Consider the following 17,021-nt stretch of genomic DNA (forward strand, 5'->3'; position numbering starts at 1 on the left):
TTGAGCCTTGGTCCAGGAAGATCCCACATGCCACGGAGCAAAGAAGCCCGTGCGCCACAGCTACTGAGCCTGCGCTCTAGAGCCTGCGAGCCACAACTACTGAGCTCGCGCACCACAGCTACTGCAGCCCGCGCGCCTAGAGCCCGTGCTCTGCAACAAGAGAAGCCACTACAATGAGAAGCCCGCGCAACGCAACAAAGAGTAGCCCCCGCTTGCTGCAACTGGAGAAAGCCCCCACACAGCAACCAAGACCCAACGCAGCCAAAAATTAGTTAATTAATTAATTTTTAAAAAGTTTAAAAATAAATAAAAATAAAATGTAGGCGTTATGACCATTCGAAAATAAGCTCCATGCAAGCTAGAATTTTTACCTGGTCACTTCTGTTTCTCTAGTACGCAAAAGAGTAGCCAGCCCATTAGGAGAGGCTCATTAAATATTCATAGAATGAATGGTTGACGGTAGTTAACAGGCAGTTCAAACCCAAAGCCTGAATCAAGTCAGGGAAAACAGAGGTTGTTACTAGCTTTTGGTAGTCATAAACAGTATATTTTGGCTATAAAATTAGAAATATATATCTTGCTACTTCAGATACACTGATTTGGGATTTTGCTGAAAGAGACATGCTAGAAGGTCCAGCATTATGCCTTTCCCTCCACACCCAAACCAACACTTACTAAGCCAAATGCATGTCTGCCCCGAGTGGGTGGTTTGTGTTTGTGGCGTTTGTGCTTCAAACTCCTGCAGCCAGAGGAGGAAAACACAAACAGGAAGCTCCTTCTCTACAACCTAATTCTTTCACTTCCTGTCCAGACCCTCAGGTTACATCCTTTTTGGTGATAATACAATCAGTTCACTTAGAAGGATGATAGTAACGAGTTATGAGATGCTGACATTTGACATGATTAAAAAGGCAAAAGTTGCAAATTGGAAAATATTTAGAGAAGACAAACCCTGATTTTACAGTCTAGGGAGAGGCACTGCCAAAATATACTTTTTAGCCTGAGGTAATGAAAAAGAAAGTATGTGTGGGACATTTTGGTAAAAACAAAAGGAAACCAAAAAACCCCCTTCCCAGCTTGATGTCTCAAATGCTTTTGGAATCTACTCTTTTTAAGGAAATCGTGCTATGGGTGGCATACACTACTTGGAGAGCACAAGTAGAGCACAGACAGAACAAGCTGTCTCTCACTTTGCCCTGTTGATGCTCTCCTCTTGCAAAAGTCTTATTTCTGTGTTGGTCTTCCCTGCTAGAAGGCTGTGTCATGGTTATGTACCAAATGCCCCTTGTGGTTTTTGCATCTTCCCCAATATGTCCCCCACCATGGCCTCAAAAGTTTGCAAACTAAAATATGTTCCCTTTTAAAATTTAGAAAAAATAAATTATTTTCAGTAACTAAGACACTTTTAGTCACACATTGGGCAGTTTAGCATATCACCACAAAAGAGTAAGCAGGATGTTTTTGAAAAGGGGAAATAAGGACCCATTCTGGAGAGCCAAGAGCTTCCTTCGGAAGGCAATCTGCTTACTGTATAGACCGAGTGCTCTTTGTTGGTAAGTGTGAGAGTTCAGTCCAGAACTCCATGGACCCCAGTAGAGCAGCCAGTCGTTGGAGTGTGAGCCTAAAAAGATCTGAAATGAAATCAGAAATGATCCCATTCAGAAGTAAGGCTCCATTTCTAGGGAGCACAAGTGACAAGTGAAACACTTCGTAGTGGTGTTTTGTAACATCCCAAGATTCCTGTATTACTTTGAGGATTATAGATTTGCAGATGCAGAAAATGGGACAAACACCATTTGGAGGCCAAGATGCTGACATATGCTCCTTCTTACTGCTTCCTTGAAGTTCAACAGACATAGCAATTACTACTAGTAGCTTAAAAGGGGATTCATCTTATACTGACTTTTCTCTCTTTTCTTTTTTTTGGCCTTTGAATACTGGTATTCCTTTTTCTTCTAAGCGTAGTAGGAACAACTGAACGATTAAGATACCGCAGGGCAAGAATTCCAAAGTCAAATACCTACAGGGACCAGGCAAGTGATGTACATGCCTGAAATGGTCTGGGAGTAATATGGGAATGCCAGCGCCATAATGAATCAGAGAAACTATGCCCACTGAAAAGGGGTGGGGGGGACTGATGCTAGGAGGCACTAGGGTCCCAGTGTTGCCAGATGTGCTGACATCTGTCCTGTCTCTCAGTGTGTGCCGTCACTCAAGGATAAAATACCATGGGCTCAGTAGCTTGTAATCTCTACCTTAGGATCTTGCCCCAAGGTTGCACCTTAGAACACTAACTAGTTCTGAAAGAGAGTGAAAGCCATTCAGAATAGCCTCCATGGTCATAACAGTTAGAAAAACACTAGGTTAAACCAGAGTTCATTGGGCTTCTTTACTACAGGGCTTCTCAGAAACTTAAGTGTGTTACTTAACAAAGTGAACCTCCAAGAGTAGGCTCAGGGTATGAAGCATTTCGCAAACTCATCTGACCCTTGGACCCCCCTTTCTGTGGATACTTCATCAAAGTACTTTGGAAGACCATGAAGCAATTTACTTTGCAGTAAATAGTGTGAGTGTGATTCCTGTAAGTGAAAATCCAGGGGGAACAGTAGATGCTGAAAACAACCTAAAATAAGGATGCCTGTAAGTGACCTTGGCAAGTTAGAAACCATGATTTCAGTATATGGAGTAAAAGTGGGAAACAATTGTGATTTTTTTTATCATCAACTACACTGTGAATTAGACATTCTTAAAATTCATGGAGTGTTTGGGTTTTCAAGTTTTAAGTTGAGAGTGAAACTGGAAATGATACAGGAAGCCTATTCTACAGAATAATCTATTCCTCAGTACATGACAATATCTTGACTATTCATTCAACAGATATTTCTCACATACCTACTATGTGCCAGGCACTACGTCAGGCACTGAGTAGAGTCTAGGATTAAATTACTAGTGTAGCTAATGCCAGTTATAGCCTAAACCCAGGGATCAAATAAAAATGTGTATTTTCAGTTCATAATTTGTCATAATGGAAAATTGCTAATACAACCCTTTCTATGAGGGTTTTTCTGACATTTTGAAAAGGAATATCTTGGTCTGCAACCATTTACTGAGTCATAATGTGACCTGACTTGGTTTGTAGTTGCAGAGGTAGCTACACACAGCATTTGCTTTCCCATAAGATAACTGAAAATCAGAATACTAAAAGTGTGTTCATTTTAGCCTGCACAGTAGCTGCTGACTATTAAGTATACCACTGCTGTTTCCTGTTCATCCTAAGAATTCTCCATTTCTCTCGTCATACTGTTCTTTGTTCTTCTTCTGAACCTCCAAACATTTATAAATATTGATGCCCAAATCGCATGCCACCTCTCCATAATGTCATCTTTGACCCTTCCAGCCAGAAGTAAACTTCACCCTTGGAAGCCCACTACTCACACCTGTAACTTTCTTACGGTTGTTACTACTTCCCCCTTAAATAAGAAATATTATTTCAGTAATAAATATATGTTAAGGAGTTATTATGTATACTGACAGTTGGAGATGAAGTAGATGCTTGTAACCTAGTATATATTTGAATGTCTTTCCTCTGCTTAATTTAAGCTATAGGATCATTGAGTTCAGGATCCTATCTTATATATATGGAGTGCAGTGGCTTGTACATATTCGCCAAATAGTTCACTAAACATGGGTTGTTTATCCCCATATTTCTCAGTCTTAGTTTTCAATCCTATCGCTTGATGATGCTTCAGCAAAGAAGGTTCATTTTCCTGAAAAGAATATGTCCATTCCATTCAGAAACACTGTTGACTTCCTCTCTTCATTGCCCTAATTTCAGTTCTATTTACAGGTAAAAAATTTCCTTCATTCTTAACCATTGGGCACAGAAAGCATGTAAGACAGTCTCAGCTGCAGATGTGGGGTTCTTCCAAGAATTCAGCTGGTGCCTGCCACGTGACAAGGAAATTACAACTCAATTAGAGTGTGTCTCCTCGCGTTTTCTCCGAAGTCGCTAAGCTTGCTCTCCCATGCAGATCCAGCTCTCCTCTCCTGTATATATCCCGTCTTTCTCTGTTAATGAAAATTGTCCTTCAATCTCTGTTTATCCTTTAGCCAACAAATGAGTTTCAGTGGCAGCATTATGGTTACAGCCCACAGAAACCTTTTCTGTGCAGTAATTTAGCTGTCAGTCTGGAAGTGGTAAAGCAGCAGGAAGATCGATGCTGAGCCCGGGGCATGCCTGAGCAGGTATCCTGCATGTCCTTACTTGGATGTGCACTTATTAAAGTAGATAGAAAAATGTGTGCCCCGATTTCTCTTGGCCATTACTGCATTATAGCTAGGGAAAAATATTTTTACTGGAACTCTGCTAATTGCTAAGAACCCTCTTATTATCCATAGAGAGGATCGGGATGGAGGGTGAAGATCATTTAGTGAGAGAATTGTCCTCAGATAAAAACTGGAAAAGCAAATGACTGTGACATTTGCTGCAGGTCCCCTGATATGATATTATATCAGCACGCTGTTTTGGAATGATTTGGCAGGGGAGAGAAAGTATGAATGTGGGAGCTTCCTGTTGAAGAGCTGGTATGCAAAATAATAATTTCAGGCCCGTCTGCTGACTGATAACCATGAGCAATCAACAAATTGATAAATTACCTCTCCTGACACTTTGGTTTGTAGACCAACAAATTGTTTATTTGACCGCGCCTTTAGATGTGAGAAAGAGGGTACTAGAAAACTCACAGTCAGCATCTGATCATCGAACTCAATTTTTAAAAATTAATTCAGATATAGTTTATTGCTTTGTATTCTCAACAAACTTTGTTAGGATGAAGCAGTCTATTCAAGGATTTAAGTCCTCAGTTAAATTAGCAAGCTCATAAATTGAACATTCAGTAGTATACACGATATATATGCCTTATACATTATATATACATTACACATGCCTTATACATTTTATATATATATAATGTCAATTCATATATATAGTCAATTTATATGTGTATATATAATGGCTATATATATATATATAAAATGGCAATTACTAGAGGTCTGTAACTATTTTAGACATGGATTTGCCCACCTGTAGTTTTCTTCTCTTGAGCACTCAAGTGATCACCAGACTTTACTCTGTCCTGAGATTCCCAAAGTGTGTGTTCCATGGAACTCCTTATTGCTGAGATTTTCAGTGAATAAATGACTCCCTGCTCAAATAGGTTTAAAAAGTGTTCTCAGTGTAGTCCCATTCTGAAGAGTCACGCTGAACATTTGCATATTAAGGATTTTGAGGAGGTCTTGCAATAAATTAAAACTTTTAAGGTGTTTTTTTAAAATAAAGCAAAGTATTCTCCAAACCTACTTAGCCACTGAAGTCTTTATTCAAATCAGTTACGTGTAGAAGAGCAAGAGAGTCTCAATCTGCTTTGACAAACATGGAGTTACCTTAGTTACCTTATGAACCACAGTGCTTCCCATGAGACAGAGGTTCAGAGGGTGGAATTCCCAAGAAAAATTTGGTCCAGCGTGATGGGAACTATACGTGGACTCTTGGTAACCAAGGGCACCAGATCTCTGCTTTTCCTAGTCTTTTAGATCTTTGTTGGCATATAATTGTTCCTAGACGTCTTTTATGATCCTTTGTATTTCTGTGGTACCAGTTGTAACATTTCTTTCATTTCTGATTTTGAGTCCTCTCTCTGTTTTGCATGGTGAGTCTAGCTGAAGGTTTGTCCGTTTTATTTATCTTTTCAGAAAACTAGCTCTTAGTTTTATTGACATTTTTCGTTGTCGTCCTAGTCTCTGTTTCATTTATTTCTGTTCTGATATTTGTTACTTCCTTCTTTAGACTAACTTTGGACTTAGTTTGTGCTTCTTTTCGAGTTCCTTGAGGTATAAAGTTAAGTTGTTTCAGATCCTTCTTGTTTCTTAATGTAGGTATTTATCACTATGCATTTCCCTCATAGAACTGATTTTGCTGCATCTCGTAAGTTTTGGTATGTTGTATTTCCACTTTTATTTGTCTCAAAATATTTTGAAAATGTTAATTTCTTCTTTGATGCATTGATGACTCAGTATCATGTTGTTTCATCTCCACATATTTGTGAATTTTCCAGTTGTCTTCTTATGGTGGATTTCTAGTTTCATGTTATTGTGGTTGGAAAAGATGCTTGATATGATTTTAGTCTTCTTAAATTTATTTAGACTTGTCTCGTGGCCTAACATGTGATCTATCCTGGACAATATTCCATGTATGCTTGAGAAGAATGCGTATTCTGTTGCTTTTGAGTGGAATGCTCTATAAATGTCTGTTAAGTCCATCTGGCTTAATGTGTCATTTAAGTCTAGTGTTTCCTTATTTTTTGTCTATATGACCTATCCATTGTTAAAAGTAGGATATTGAGATCCTCTATGATTATTATATTGCTGTCTATTTTTCTCTTTAGATCTGTTAATATTTGCTCTATTTATTTAGGTGTTCCTATATTGGGCTCATAATTATTTACAAATGTTATATTCTCTTGTTGGATTGACCTCATTATCATTACCTAATTACCTTCTTTGTCTTGTATTACAGTCTTTGTCTTAAAGTCTATTTTGTCTGATATAAGTATTGCTGCCCCAGCTTTCTTTTGTTTTCCATTTATGTGGAGTATTTCTATCCTGTTACTTTCAGTCTGTGTGTTTCCTTAAAACTGAAGTGAGTCTCTTGTAGGCAGTATATAGTTAGGTCTTGGGGTTTTTTGTTTGTTTGTTTGTTTTTTTAATATACTCAACCACTCTGTCTTTTGATTGGAGAACTTAGTCCATTTAACATGTACAGTAATTATTGATTGCTATGGACTTACTGCCATTTTGTTAATTGTTTTTTCTGTCTGCTTTGTAATTCCTTTGATCCTTTCTTTTCTTTTCCTTGATTTTTTTTGTGATTTAATGACTTTCTTGGTGGTATGCTTAAATTTCTTTCTCTTTCTCGTTCGTGTATCTACTATAGGTTTGCTTTGTGGTTACCATAAGGCTTCCGTGAAACATCTTATAACAGTCTGTTTTAGTTGATAACGACTTAAGTTCAAACATACTAAAGCTCTACATTTTTATCCTGCCCTTCCGTGTTTTATGTTTTTGATGTCACAGTTTTTTTTGTCTTGTGTATCCATTAAAATATGATACTTATAGTTATTTTTACTACTTTTGTCTTTTAACTTTAAATACTAGATTTATAAGTGATTACCTATCATCATTAGAATATTAAATTATTCTGAATTCAACTGTATATGTTGAATGTATATACTGTATATATACTTTTACCCATGAGATTTATACTTTCAGATGTTTTTCTTTTACTAGTTAGTGCCCTTTTGTTTCAGCTTACCAAGTCCCTTTAACATTTCTTGTGAGGCCAGTCTAGTGGTGCTGAACTCCTTCAGGTTTTGCTTATCTGGAAAACTCCTTATCTCTCCTTCAATTCTGAAGGACAACTTCGCTGAGTAGAATATTCTTGATAGGCAATTTTTTTCTTTCATCACTTTGAAAATACTGTGCCACTTCCTTCTGGCCTGCACAGTTTCTGCTGAAAAATCTGCTTATAGTCTTATTGGGGTTCCCTTGTAAGTAGCAAGTTGCTTTTCTCTTGCTGCCTTTAAGGTTCTCTCTTTGTCTTTAACTTATGACTGTTTAGTTATAATCTGTACTGTTGTGGGTCTCTTTGGATTATCTAATTTGGATCTTTATGGCTTCCTGTACCTGGATGTCTGTTTCCTTCCTCGGGTTAGGGAAGTTTCCAACCATTATTTCTTCATGTAAGTTTTCTGCCCCTTTTTCTCTCTCTTTTCCTTCTGAGACTCCTCTAATGCGAATCTACTTGATGTTGTCCCATAAGTTCCTTAAACAATCTTCGCTTTTTCTTCTTCTTTTTTATTTTTTTTGGCTTCTCTGATTGGATGAATTCCACAGCTCTGTCTTTGAGTTGGCTGATTCTTTCTTCCACATCATCTAGTCTGCAGTTGAACCCCTTTATTGAACATTTTAATTCAGTTATTGTATTCTTCAGCTCTGTGATTTCTATTTGTGGTACTTTCTTATATTTTCTATCTTTGTTGATAAAATTTTCACTTTGTTCACGCATTGTTCTCCTGACTTTGGTGAGAATCTTTGTGACTGTCATTTTGAACTCTTTATCAGGTAGGTCACTTACCTCCATTTTATTAAAATAGGTCTTTTTCTGAGGTTTTATCTTGTTCTTTTGTTTGGAACATATTCATCTGTTTCTTTATTTTTCTTGACTCTCTGTGTTGGTTTCCATGTGTTAGATAAAACAGCCACCTCTTCCAGTCTTGAAGGAATGTTCTCATGTAGGAGATAAGACTTATCATTCAACCCTGCCCTAACTCTTGATTTTCTTTTAAACCTTTGTGATTGTCCAAGCAGCCTTCTTTGTTCTTAGTGGCTCCCAGGAGTTGAGGATGTGCCAACACCTGTCAATATCCCAAAGCAGAAGATCACAATCAGCATCTAGATGCAGGCTGATAGGAAGCTGGACCCTTAAGCAGCAGCTCTCAAAGTGTGCCCCTCTTTCAGGGGAAGACTGGGAGGTGGGTGTTTCTGTCTGCTCCCTCTGCTCAGAGCCCTGCAGGCATAGTCACGTAAGAACTGGTTCTTTCTTTGCTACTATCCCGTTGAACCTGTGAACACAAGGCCCACTGGTCACCAAAGCCAGGCTATCAAGGGATGCATCCTCTGGGCAATAGCCACAAAAGCTTTGGCACAAGATATGTGCACAAGCTCCTTTCTCAGGTACAATGGCAGCCTGGGACGTGGCAGAGGGTAAATGTGAAGATTGTGCCAGCTGGCATCCCCCATCTCTGAAAATGATTGCAGCTGGCCCCCGGATGTGTGTTAAATTAGAAATCTGCCCCCGAGGACACAGCTTTTAAGACAAGCAAATAGGCCTCTTTCAGGGAAAGACAACCAGGCCTTTCTGTCTGCTGTCTCTACACTGTGCCCTAGAGGAATGGTGGTTAGGAACTCTTTCTCTATTTGTTTACAGTTCTGTAGCACCCACAAACATCAAGCCCCACAGAGCACCAGAGCCAGATGATCAAGGTGGGGGGGGGGGGGTCCCATGGGTGGCAGCTGCAAAAACTAGAGCACTGGACATGTGCACAAGCTTCTTTTTGGGAGATATCAACAACCTGGCGGGAGGCTGAGGGAGAACAAGAAGGTGGCATCTGCCTGCCTCTGCAGTCTCTGGAGAGAACTGCATTCAGCCTTTAGATGTGTGTTAAATTAGGAGCCTGCTCCTCAGACCAAAGCTTTTAAGATAAACAAATGGGCCTCTTTTACTGTAAGATTGGGTGTGTTTTAGTCTGCCGCCTCTGCACTGGGTCCTGGGGGCTTTTGAAACTGAGCAGGACCCTGTGGGTCTCCTGGGCCTGGAAGGCTTTCTGTGTCCCCTGTTTCTTGTTTGTAGGGAATAGGCCTCAGCCTCCATGACCTTCCCTGAGTTCCAAAGGCAAAGTTCAAACAGTTGCTAATCAGGGAAGGGAGGGGATGCAGAGACAAGGGCAGAGCAGTCAAGAAACAACAGTGCAGCCTTGGGGCAGGTCCTGGTTCCCCCTCAAGGGATACACAGAACAATATCTTTGAGTTCTTCTGCAGAACTAAACCCCCAACAAAGGGAAGATGTTAACTACTTGATGAAGCATTCTTTATTCCAGAAAGAAGCTCATCAGGAGACCACCTGAGGCCAGATTAAAGGAGTGCAGGCCCTGCACACACCCTGATCCTTATCAGCAGCCCCACCCTTGAACAATTGCTATAAAACTCCTCACCAAATCCTCCTTGGATGGACACACAGGTTTTAAAGGGTATGAGCCTCCTGTGTCCCCCTTTGCCTGGCAAAGCAATAAAGCTAATCTTTTCTACTTCACCCAAAACTCTGTCTCCAAGATTCGATTTAACACCTGTGCACAGAGGCAGAGTTTTCAGCATCATTTTGCCACAGTGAGTCCATGAAAGCCATTTAGGAACTGTTTCTTAGTTCAACTGTAGCCTTGTGGATGTTGTGGATACAAGTCCCATTGGCTTTCAAAGCTAGGTGTTTTAGGAGCCTGTCTCTCAGGTGGAAGTCTTAAAAGTTGGGCACCAGATGTGGGGTACAAACCTTTTCATTCCTCAGGGAGAAGCTGAGAGTTGCGTGTCACTGCAGTGAGGGTGAGGTTTATGGCAAGATTATGTCTCAGGCTCTCCTACCTATTTCAATATGGGTTTTTTCTTGTTTTCACAATGCAAAGAAGTTACTGCATTTCTGAATTTCTTTCAGAGGGAATTGTTTTGTATGTAGCAGTAGATTTGGTGTATCTTTGGGAGGAGGTGAGTTCAGGAGCCTCCTACATCTCCATCTTGATCTGGAATCTCATGAATTTACTCTTTATCATTATGAATTATCCCTCTCTATCCCTGATAATACTCTTTGTCTTGAAGCTTTACTTTGCTGATATTTATGTACCCACTCCAGCTTTCTTTACATACCTGTTTCCATGGTATATTTTTTCAATCTTTTTTTTAAATCTATGTCTTTATATTTAAAATGTAAATATAAATACTGTATAAAATATAAAGGTAAAGAGCATAGAAGTGCGAACAGCTTTTTTCTGAATCCAGTCAGACAGTTCATTCTTTTCAGTTATTTAGTCCGTACACATTTAGTGTAATTGTGATATGGTTGGGTTTATGTATAACATCTTATCTTTCTCCCATTTTATCTTTATAACTATTCGCATGCGAACTCTTTAGTTGCAGCAGGCATGTGAGATCTAATTCCCTGACCAGAGATGGAACCTGGGCCCCCTGCATTGGGAACTCAGAGTCTTAGCCACTGGACCACCAGGGAAGTCCCCATGTATGATAAACCATTTCATGTTGTCCCATAGATCACTAAGGGTCTAGTCATTTTTATCTTTTAATCTTCTCTGTGCTTCACTTTTAGATAACTATTGACCCTTCTTGAAGTTCACTGGTCTTTTCTCTTGCCATTTCCAATCTGCTATTGATCTCATCAATGAAATTTTTTCCTTTCAGACTGTGCTCTTCAACTTTGGAATTTTTACTTGGATCTTTTATAGTTTGCATTTCTCTGTTGTGATTTGCCTCTTGTTCCCTCATTATGTCCATCTTTTATTTAAATCATTTAAATTTTAACTATAATAACTTTTAAAATTCTTATTTGCTAATTCTAACATCTGTGTCATGTCTGGGTTTCTATATTTTATCTCTCATGGTTATTTTTTTCCTGCTTCCTTTTTTGTCTATTAATTACTGAATGTATGCTAGACGTGGTAAATTCCGTGTTGTTGGCTGTCTGGGTTAAATTATCATTCTTTAAAGATGTCTGAGTTTTGTTTTAGTTGGCTTTTAAGTAGCTAGAGTCTCAGGTTGGTCTTAGGTTTTTTGGGGAAAAATCTAAAGTAGCTCTGATTGTAGGCCTTAAGTTGCCATGCTTCTAAGGTATAACATTTATAAAGTGTCACCTGAATTTTCTGGATATTCCACAAAGTCTATCCACTTTGAGTAGAATTGAAATGTCTTCCAGTGCTGTGTTACCTTCGGAAGCTTCATTCATCTCCCCACTGTCAGTAGCTATTCTCTGCCAGACCTCAGTGAGTTACACCCTCTGGATGAAAATAGCATTTGGCTAATGATTCAATAATTAATCTTCCTATAGAGAACAAACTATTTCAGATTCCTTTATGGCTAGAAAATTATTGGCATTTGGGGAGGGGTTTATGAAATAGTATTTAAAAGAGATGTGTATGCTGTTCTTTTAGGATTCATCAGAAAATGCAAAGGGACATTTTTGCTATTATTTCCTCTGGTTTTAATTATATTGCTCTTGTATTTCCCTCCTTTTTATATTCCATCTGTTTGGGTTTTTTAAACATTTCTTTCCAGCTCTTTGAATTTTATCTCTATTTTTAATATGTATATTTATTTTAATCTAAAATTTTAATTAGATTTTAAAGTCAATTTTGAGTACTTTTTTAAAAAGAGCATTTGCCAACTTGCATAGACCCCACCATAAATCAATGTAATCTCCTAAATATTTCCATTTTTTCCACCACTTCACTGAATTCTAAAGTACATTTTTATGCAAGAATCATGACAAATAAGAAATCGTTTGTGTAATATTCTTTCCATGTAAAATTACAAGGCAGAGCTTCCAGTGCTTTTAGTTGAATAAACTACAGATTAATAGAATCCATTATTTTGAAGATATCCTGTCATGCATCATTCCAAAAGCAGAACACCAAGAGGTGATCACTATAGATGTGCCACCTGAAGTTCAAACATACTGGATTATTTTATCACTTGGAATTTATTCTTTGGCAAGCAACAGTGTCATCTGTTCATGTGAAAGTGAAGCAGAATTTCTTTTAAAAATGTAGCAAAAGCCATAGAAAACAGAATGATCAGGCATCCTACCGAGGAGCATGAGAGAATTATTCTCAGGTTAACTTGGTTTCAAATTTTATTATTTTTTAATGATGAATCTACTTTTATCCATCGCGTCACAGAATGGGAAAAGTCTGAATAAATCATTCTTCAAGGATGTTCCAGATTTTGGTAAGAAGTATGTTTGGGGGGATTATTGGGGTTTTTGTTGTTCATTTTACTGCTTTCACATTTCTGTCTTCTCTCCTTCCCTTCTTCATTCCCATAGATTTTCCTTGTTCGAGTTTTTTTTCTGCTCCCTGCTAAATTTTCTTTACGACTTTTACCGATTTATTGGGTCGGCCAAGAAGTTAGTTTGACTTTTTCCATAAGAAAGTTCATTAAGAAACCCAAAAGTTCATTCCCAAAGGAGCTTTTTGTCCGACCCAATAGTTCATTTCCTTTATTCTTTCCTGAACACAAAACTGAAGATAAACACTCTCAATTTAAAGAATCTAATTTCTTAGTCTTGGTCAGGGCCCACTTCCTCCCAAATGATGAAATTAGGAACTCTTGGCTTCATCATCTTCTTTCTGTCTTACTTGTTCCTGCCCCAGACCCCTCACAATTGTCCTGATTTGTTCCAAGCTCCTTCTCATACTCTTCGCTTTGACTAGTCTAATGAAATCATCTAAACTGAAAGTGTAGCTGAATTTGCATTTTTATTGCATGTATCAGGGTAAGCTAAACTGCTGTAACAAATAGACCAAAATCTGTAACACTTAAACGTAGCAAAAGTTTATTTCTTATTTATAAAACAACCTACTGTGGGTGTTTAGGCAGCTCTCCTCCGTATAAATGATTCAGGGACTTGGGTTCCTGCTGTCCTGTGGCTTTGCCATCCCCTGCACCCTTGATTAAGCAGCATGGTCATGACAGGTTTACCACAGCCAGGGCTCTTGGTGGAAGAGAAGAGAATGTAACAGAGGGTCACTCACCTCTTAATGGTCTGGACACAGAAATGGCCCACGTCATACCCACTCACATTACACTCTAGCTGTGGGAGTGATGGATTCTACTTAGACCTGAATGATACCCACCACTCGTCCAGCTCCTAGCAGAAGAACATGGAATGGGTGATCCACAGGAAAGAGCAGTTTTGTTATTAAACAAAGCGATAGTGGGCAAGATAACTGTAGATGTTCCATCCATTTTAGAAGAGTTCCTTTCCATATTTGTGTACCATAACATTTGAGTTGATGCTCACGACTTGGTAAGGTAAGCAGATGAGTGGGGCAAGTAAGACATCTGTCTTCAGGAAAATTGTTACCATATGAAGATTTTGAAACAATTTTGAGTGATGTAAGGAAGACATGTTTTTTTATTTCTCCCAAATGTGAGTTTAGGTGTAGTGGCTAAGGTCATACACTCAAGAAGTCATACTTCCTGGGTTCAAAGCCAGGACCCTCCACGTCTTACCTGTGTAACTTCCTCACCATGCAACCTCAGGCCAGCTGGCCTCTTGATGCACCAGAGTCTTCTTCCATTAAATGGAGAGGATCATAGTAAATATTTCATAGCTTTGCTCTCGAGAATAAATGAGGTAACACACATACATTGCTTTGAAGAATACCTGGCACATAGTAAATGCTCAATAAATGTTACACTAGTAATGGGGATTGTTATTAGATTTATTATTCATTCTCTCACCCAAGTACATACATGCCTTCTAGGTGTGGGCAATTTCTGGCTCTAAAAGAGAAAGCTCTTGACAAATGTTAGACCTCAAGGATTAAAAAAAAAAAAAAAGAAAAAGAAAAAAAAAAAACCTAGAAAATGAGACCATTATTTATTTAATTTCATGCCTTCTGAGCTAGCTTTGCCTCCTGATGGTATTTCTATTTGTTTTCACAAAAGTCAATATTTTTCTGTTTCTCCATTTAGGATATATTTTTATGTGGGGCATGTAAACAGTATATGAAACTACTGAAATTACATTCTTCCAAGTGTAGGATCAAAACAGAAAGGAAGATATGAGCCTGCAACCGTGCTTCACAGGAAGGTTGTAAAGGCCGATAATTTTGCTTCCACAGAAACCAAAAATAAGTAGGGAGGGAGAGAGGGAGAGCATGTTTGATAATTAGAGGTTTCACAGTAGGGATCTCAGGCAGGGGGTCAAATTCGTATGGATAAATGCATTATTTGGCTAAACTTTCTGTGATCAAGGAGGAGCTTCATCTGGTTTTATATCAGTGTATAGTGTATAGAAGTGTATTCACACTTCTTCTTGCTGTTTCTCAATCAATCCTCCAGTGACTTGATGCACCATGTCTAATTCTTCATAAATCAGCTAAACTTTAGAGTGATATTGACAGTGGCTTTGCCGACCGCATTGTTTTCTGTCAAGAGTTTTATTCGGCTTCAAAACAATTTGCCGTGAACGCCCTTGTTTGCTTGCCACACGGGTCTTTGTTTGGGCTGAAAACTTTGATTTATAGCTGCAGATAATTGATGGCTGTGGGGTAGAGGGATCATAGCTCATGCTCCTCCTCTTTTAATCTAGCTTTGCCCAGAAATCCATGTAGTGGAGCATTCTCAAGGGAACAGGGCTGGGAAATTTTCCATATACCCAATGGGAGGCCATTCATCATGGTGAGGAGCGTGTTTGTGAAAGTAAAGAAAGCAAAAGTCAGACCACCTCAAGGTGGCTCGTCAGAAGCGTAGTCGTTAAAGCTCATGCATTCATTGTGGGGCGTTTATAAAGAAAATCCAAGCTGTCTGGTGAACCAGATATACTCGCTACTCCGAAAGTGAGATTTTATATGAGTATTTCAGATTATTAATATTGAAAAGCCTCTTCAGAGTCCCTGACAAGTTGCTCAGTTGTTGACTGGGGAGCAGTTGAAAGCTCTTTTTAAATGGCACAGTCTTTTTACTAATAGAGAAAAAGGGGGAAAGGTACAGATTTTCTGTTTGTTTTTGGCAGCCTCATCACAATATAGCTTGGGGTACCTGTCATTCTAGTACATGCTGAATTTAAGGCCGTGTTCCCTCCTCACCCTTTAGCTTTTACTCATTCGAAAAGAATCAGTGAAACTTTCTAAGTTGCACATTTCTTTAGGGTGCAAAAAAATTAATACTAAGTTTCTGAAAGTAATTCGAGATTCTTCTCAAGGGTTGGAAAGAATAGCATGAGCCAGTTTTCTTTTCTTTCATATTCATTGTGAAGATATCAGACTTTATAATTTATTTTTAGTTTATTTTGTTTTTTCTCCATAAAAATTACCTTGCCAGCTAAGGATATTTCATGATATTTCAATAGCCTACTCAGAAAAAAAATTACATACACATTTTTGCAAGTGAATTATAATGCCAATATTAGAGTAATTCATCACTAGATACAGTAAATTTTAGGTGGTTTATTTACACAAAGTATTTTAGTGATTGAGAATGTTGATCCATCAGGGAAAAATAAAGGAAGTAACAAAGAAAATCAAAGAGAATTGTAAGCACTGATGGGAACTGGATCATATCCTACAGAAATATCCCAAATTATGACAAGAGCTATGCTGAAATACTGCTTAATATCGATTCACTCTGTTTACTAAGTAAACAGCTCTTACCATTGAAGTGGAAGTTAAAATGGTCTGAGGCAAGCACATTGTGGTTCATTTTTTCATGTACCTATTGATGTAGGCATTATTTGAAGTTATTTGTTTTATTTTGCATTGTTTTATCTCAGTGAAATTCAGCAATAGCAACCCTCTCCTTGGAAGAGAAACCAAGAACATTTTCAGTTCATTTCCTCCTCTTTAAAGGGGTTTGAACTGATAAATAGTTCCCATGTGAATGATGATAAAGTCAAAATGGAAATAATGCTTTTCATAGATTGTATTCCTTGTTAAATCAGAATCCTTTGACATGAGGAGAAAGACAGTTCCCAGATGTTGGTACCTTGGGACTCAGAGTCCCGACTCAATGACACGAGAATCGATGGGTCTTGGAGAAGAATCCCGTATCATTGACCAGATGTGGGATGTAACTTCAGTCCAGGTCTACCGATGTGACTTATCAGAAACATATTCATTAACCAAATGACAGGAAGCAGTAATTAAAATCCATAGTTAATCTGAATGAAAGCACAAAATAAACAAAGACATAGGGCAACTTTGAAGGATTAAAAATCCATTTCCTTGAAAGGGATGAGAAACAAATTCTGTGCTAGCTTATCAGAAAGAACTTAATTCAAAATAAACCCCCTGTGGAGATGAGAAGCATGTATGGCAGTGCTTTTTAGTTCTTTCTTGGGAAAAAATAAGCATTTGAGGAAAGATTCTAATAGAGGATATTTTAAGCCTCCCCAAACTGCTGATATTCTTTGTTCTAATACCTCTGCATTTCAAAACCAACATTTACTTGTTTTGTACAAGTGTTCTTTTTTTTCTTTAATTTTAAAAAAAATTTTATTGGAGTATAGTTGATTTACAGTGTTGTGTTACTCTCTGCTGTACAGCAAAGTGAATTAGTTATACATATATCCACTCTTTTTTTAGATTCTGTTCCCATACAGGTCATTACAGAGTATTGAGTAGAGT

The 17,021-nt window shown here is 38.3% G+C and overlaps 1 protein-coding gene across 2 annotated transcripts in view; it reads left to right on the plus strand.

The window, feature by feature from the left end:
- Window positions 1–17,021, plus strand: part of RARB (retinoic acid receptor beta) — a 675,515-nt gene that overhangs the window by 128,476 nt on the left and 530,018 nt on the right. The gene's annotated exons all lie outside the window — the stretch shown is intronic.

This window comes from Balaenoptera borealis (genome assembly GCF_965194805.1).
Source record: "Balaenoptera borealis genome assembly, chromosome: 5".
In the NCBI taxonomy this organism is placed as follows: domain Eukaryota; kingdom Metazoa; phylum Chordata; class Mammalia; order Artiodactyla; family Balaenopteridae; genus Balaenoptera; species Balaenoptera borealis.